Source organism: Triticum dicoccoides, chromosome 5B (genome assembly GCF_002162155.2).
Source record: "Triticum dicoccoides isolate Atlit2015 ecotype Zavitan chromosome 5B, WEW_v2.0, whole genome shotgun sequence".
NCBI lineage: Eukaryota > Viridiplantae > Streptophyta > Magnoliopsida > Poales > Poaceae > Triticum > Triticum dicoccoides.
Genome location: NC_041389.1, coordinates 452,659,345 through 452,665,895, shown reverse-complemented (window position 1 = coordinate 452,665,895; position 6,551 = coordinate 452,659,345).

Here is a 6,551-nt window from a genome sequence, read left to right as displayed (position 1 = left end):
CAAGCATGCAAAGAGTATATGAACAACGGAAAGTAAAGCATGCAACTTGCAAGAATGTAAAGGGAAGGGTTTGGAGGATTCAAACGCAATTGGAGACACGGATGTTTTTGGCGTGGTTCCGATAGGTGGTGCTATCGTACATCCACGTTGATGGAGACTTCAACCCACGAAGGGTAACGGTTGCGCGAGTCCACGGAGGGCTCCACCCAAGAAGGGTCCACGAAGAAGCAACCTTGTCTATCCCACCATGGCCGTCGCCCACGAAGGACTTGCCTCACTAGCGGTAGATCTTCACGAAGTAGGCGATCTCCTTGCCCTTACAAACTCCTTGGTTCAACTCCACAATCTTGTCGGAGGCTCCCAAGTGAAACCTAGCCAATCTAGGAGACACCACTCTCCAAGAAGTAACAAATGGTGCGTTGATGATGAACTCCTTGCTCTTGTGCTTCAAATGATAGTCTCCCCAACACTCAACTCTCTCTCATATGATTTGGATCTGGTGGAATGAAGATTTGAGTGGAAAGCAACTTGGGGAAGGCTAGAGATCAAGATTCATATGGTAGGAATGGAATATCTTGGCCTCAACACATGAGTAGGTAGTTCTCTCTCAGAAATAGGATGCTGGAAGTGTAGGTTCAGCCTGATGGCTCTCTCCATGAATGAAGAGGAGGTGGAGGGGTATATATAGCCTCCACACAAAATCTAACCGTTACACATAGTCTACCAAACTTGGTGGGACCGAATCGTTAAACTCGGTCAGACCGATTTAGCAAATAATGTGACCGTTAGGGTTTTCGGTGGGACCGGAATGCAACTCGGTGGGACCGATTCGGTTAGGGTTAGGGCATAACGTAATCTCGGTAAGACTGATTACACAAACTCGGTGGGACCGATTTTGGTAATAAGCTTTCCAGAGAGTTGGTCAGGCAAACTCGGTTTGACCGATTATCAACTCGGTGGGACCGATTTTGATAATAAGTTAACCAGAGAGTTTGCATTGTAATCTCGGTAGTACCGATTTCTCAAACTCGGTGAGACCGATTTTGATAATGGACATACACAGAGAGATTACAATCCCATCTCGGTGAGACTGAGATCCCTATCAGTGAGACCGATTTGCCTAGGGTTTGTGGCAGTGGCTAAGACATCCAAACTCGGTGGCGCTGGATAGAAAGAATCAGTGAGGCCGAGTTTGACTTTAGGTTTAGGACATATGTGTGGAAGTGGGAAAGTAGTTGAGGGTATTTGGAGCATATCACTAAGCACTTTGAAGCAAGAGGCTCATTAAGAAACACCTCATTCCTCCTTGATACTATTGGCTTTTCCTATAGACTCAATGTGATCTTGGATCACTAAAATGTAAAATGAAGAGTCTTGAGCTTGAAGCTTGAGCCAATCCTTTGTCCTTAGCATCTTGAAGGAGTTCCCACATCCTTTAGTCCATGCCACTCCATTGTTGAACTTATCTGAAATATACTAGATAAAAGTGTTAGTCCAACAAGAGATATGTTGTCATTAATTACCAAAACCACCTAGGGAGCACTTGTGCTTTCAATCTCCCCCTTTTTGGTAATTGATGGCAACATACATCAAAGCTTTAGATAAGGATATAAAGAATAGCAAGTAAAGCTTTGGAAAGACATGTAACAAACATAGGCTCCCCCTACATGTATGCAATCATGTGAATATGAAATATAGAAGCATGTGATAGCATAACCATGATAGAGCAGGCAATGTGTTACATGTATCTTGGCTATATGCATCAGAGCAAAAAGTATTAAGGAGAATACCTTCATGCCCATGAGTCCTTCTTGCAAACAGTATGTACATCAGCAAGAATTCCTCATACACATGATTGTGATGCATATACTTACCTTGTGGTCTTGAGTTGGCTTAGGATGGAATGAACCTGTGAAAACAAGGTTAGATAACACAGATGCATCTACTAGCCAGAGCAACCAGAAGAAACCACAAGAATACCAAGACTGGGATGACATGTAGAGAGTGAGTACTGAGTACCACATTGGATTAGACATGTCCCCAAGAGTAAAGATATGCAATGAATTTAAATGATCTCTTTCCCTTAGATGTCTTGCTCCCCCTGAATCTAACATGGGATACTGGAAGAAGATAGGGAACAGAAAATCAGAGCTAATGTATGCTAATGCAAAATGAGCACAACAGATCATATGAACATGTCTCTCCCCTCAAGAAGACATCTGGACATCTCTCCTCTTGAACACCAAGCATATGGGATCCTTGAGAAATACTTTCTACTTAAGTATCCTCTCCCCCTGGAGATCTCTCTCGTGTTTTGAGGGTCTCTCCCCCTAGAAGGCCTCTCTCTCCCTTAAGAAGAAAGGTGATAAGTTTTGATGCTCTCTCTATCTCCAAATGATAAGCTTTGATGTTCTTTCTCTCCCTCTTTGACATCAATTTCCAGGAAGGGTCTTCTGGAGTCTGTCGAATGGGTTTGGTCCTAGAGACACAGAACAAAGCAATGATGAAAATGTGATGCTTGTAGAGGACAAGATTCATTGAGTGGAGCTGGATCAGAAGAAACACAGAATATGTGGCAAAGAGTTTTTCCTGTTATGAAATCGGTGGCACCGAGTGGTATGCTTCGGTCGTACCGAAAAGATTCGGTTGGACCGAAAATAACAAATCGGTGTAACCGAGTTCATCGCAGAGAAAACACTTGTCATCTAAGCTCACTAGACTAGTAAGATCTCACAAAGAAGATATGCAAGGAATTAGATGCAGAAAATGCAGAGAAAACAGAAAGAAATCTAGATGAAGTTTTTTTTGAAAGGGGAAACACATATGCATGAGACAAATGCAAAAACTCAGAAAAGAACACAGGAAAACTTCATCTAGAGATGGTCGGCGACAAAGTCACCTATGTTAGAGTATATTGACTTAGGAGTCAAGTGAGATCATTTGATCATAGGCCATACTCATCGTTTAATCTCAAAATGGGGTTGCCATTTTTCGTTTAAGCATCTTGATGTATTCACATCTTGTCGAGTTGCTTTAACTCATGACTCAGAGTAAAGCTTCTCTAAGATGGAATAACATACCTTGGTTGGTGGTGTTGTCCATGTAGTTCAAGGTTGATGTAGCTCATCAAGAATTTGGAGCACCACTTGGAATTTGAGTCCATCTATCTACATGGGTTAGTTCTTGCAAGGAAGATCACTTGTATATCCAAAAATGACAATCATGAAACTCAACATAGAATTTGTCAAAGGATATGTTTGAATGGTTTCGTGCTTCCTTGTCTTCAACCACCTTGTGTAGAGACTTGGTGATGTAGAGATTGCTCAAGATATGAGTAGGTTTCATCCTCATGGAATTTGATTCAACCAAGTACCTACATGGGTTAGATAAAATGCAAGATACAAATATATCCAAGACATAAGTTTTTCATCATAAGAGAAATATCAAGGATTAGTCTTAAGCTCATGTCTTGCATGTATCCAATGGAGTTTCTACTCCAAGTTTGAAGCATCAATGATGTTCAATTCTCCTCTTAACCTGCAAAACACTTTCTCATCAAGAGGTTTAGTGAATATATCCGCTAATTGCTTTTCGGTGTGAACATGCTTAAGATCAATATCACCCTTAGCAACATGATCTCGAATGAAGTGATGACAAACTTCAATATGCTTAGTTTGAGAATGTTGCACAGGATTATGACCAATTTTGATAGCACTTTCATTGTCACAAAGCAATGGAACATGTTTCACATATATCCCATAATCTTTAAGAGTTTGAGTCATCCAAAGTAATTGAGCACAACATGAACCAGCGGCAATGTATTCCGCTTCGGCGGTGGATAAGGATACCGAGTTTTGTTTCTTGGAAGACCAAGACACAAGAGATCTACCAAGAAATTGACAAGTACCCGAAGTGGACTTTCTATCAACCTTGTCTCTGGCATAGTCCGAGTCGGAATAGCCAACAAGATCGAAAGAGGCCCTCTTAGGATACCAAATGCCAAAATTTGGTGTATGGATTAAGTATCTCACTATCCTTTTCACAGCCTTAAGATGACATTCTTTAGGAGCAGCTTGATATCGTGCACACATGCACACACTTAGCATAATATCGGGACGTGAAGCACATAGATATAACAATGAACCAATCATAGAGCGATAAACATTTTGATCAACCGGTTCGCCATCTTTGGTCAAATCAAGATGTCCACTAGTAGGCATGGGTGTAGACATACCTTTGCATTCTTGCATATTGAACTTCTTGAATAAGTCCTTAGTGTACTTTGTTTGAGAGACAAAAGTACCTTCCTTAGTTTGCTTGATTTGCAGCCCAAGAAAGAATTTGAGTTCACTCATCATTGACATCTCAAACTTCTCCGACATTAGCTTTCCAAACTTCTCACTAAAATGAGGGTTAGTTGAACCAAATATAATATCATCAACATAGATTTGGCACACAAATAGTTCACCATTAACCCTTTTAGTAAAGAGTGTGGAATCAATTTTCCCAATTTCAAACCTTTTTCAATAAGGAACTTGGTCAAGCATTTATACCATGCTCTAGGAGCTTGTTTAAGACCATAAAGAGCTTTGTGAAGTTTGTAAACATGATTGGGTTTCTTGGGATTGACAAAGCCGGGAGGTTGTTTAACATAAACTTCCTCCTCTATTTCACCATTTAGAAAAGCACTTTTAATGTCCATTTGGTACGTGGTGATATCATGGTGATTAGCATAGGCAAGTAAGATGTGAATAGACTCAAGTCTAGCAACGGGGGCGTAAGTCTCACCATAGTCCATACCTTCAACTTGTGTGTAGCCTTGGGCGACGAGACGTGCTTTGTTGCGAACTACTTGTCCGTCTTCATCTTGCTTGTTGCGAAACACCCATTTTGTACCGATGATGTTGTGGTTGTTGTCGGGCTTCTCAACCAATGTCCAAACTTGGTTCCTCTCAAAGTTGTGTAGCTCTTCATGCATAGCATTTATCCAATCCTGATCTTCCAATGCTTCTTCGACCTTCATAGGTTCAATGCTAGAGATGAAAGAATAGTTTTCACAAAAGTTAGCTAAACGAGTTTTAGAGCGAGTGATTCTCCCGGTTTGAATATCATTGTAGATTTGCTCGACGGGATGGTCTTTAGCAATTCTTGCTCGAACTCGTGAAAGCTTTTGCTTGGATCTTCGTTGAACATCTTCTTCATCTTGTTCTTCTTCTTGGCCTTCTTCATTGTTGGCGTTGTCGTTCTCTTGTCATGGTGGAGAAGGAGGTTGTTGACGTTCATCTTGATGCACTTCCTCGTTTCCTTCATCTTGGTGTGTCCCACTTGTGGATGCTTCCGTATCAACTCTTGGATCACCTTGTCGTGAAGTAGAAGCTTCCACTTGGACGAACGAGGTACTCTCCTTCACCTCCGTTGGACGGACCTTGCCAATAGACAAGTCTTGGATTGCTTCCGAAGGATCTTTGTATCCTACATCAATTGGCAATTGCTCTACTTGGAAGCCGTTAGATTCATCAAACTTCACATCTACCGTCTCATCAACCTTTCGGGTGAAATTGTAGTAGACACGGTAAGTGTCGGTGTCAAAACCGGCAGATCTCGGGTAGGGGGTCCCGAACTGTGCATCTAGGCGGATGGTAACAGGAGACAAGGGACATGATGTTTTACCCAGGTTCGGGCCCTCTTGATGGAGGTAAAACCCTACGTCCTGCTTGATTGATATTGATGATGGGTGTATTACAAGAGTAGATCTACCACGAGATCAAGGAGGCTAAACCCTAAAAGCTTGTCACATCCCTAGCTTCAGGCATTGCTCTAGCCTAGCTTCATGTGTGCATCATGTCTATATTTTTGAAACTTGAATTGAGGAATATTGGAAGCCTCAAAACCCTAAATAAAAGAGGGGCAAAAACCCTAGAAATCTCATTCATTGCTCCAAAAGGCTCTTCTTAAATGTTTGATAAATTTTGGTAAGGGTTCTGGTCCCAACCAAAATATTGAACATTTTTAAGGATTTATTTTTGGGACTTTGAATTTAAATCATTAGCTATTTGAATTTGAATTATATTCATATATTTAGAATATAATTTAAATACCCCTGAAATATTTTATAAGCTTTTGGAAAAGTCCATCTAGCAATATAAAATATTCAGTGGAGTTTTTGGCATTGTTTGAATTATTTTAAAATTCAAAACAGTGGCAAAATAGTTTAAATAAAACAAAAACAGAAGAAAAATATAAAAAGAAGAGAAACCTACCTGGCCCAGTTCCTCCAGCCACTTACCTGGTGGCCAACAGGACCGGCCCAGCGCGGCCCAGCCCACCTCCTCCTGTCTTCTTCCTCCTGCCAGTAGGCAGAGGGGAAGCGTGGCGTGCGCGCGTGCGTTCCCGGCCACCTCCTGCTTGCCGACGATCCCCTGGACGCGTGGACGACTTCCCCGTGTCGTCCCGATCCCGCTGACCCCCTCGCTCACTCTCCCCCTCCTCTGCTCTCTCCCTGCACGCGCCCGAGCGGAGCTCGTCGTCGCCGACGCCGTTCGCCGTAGCCA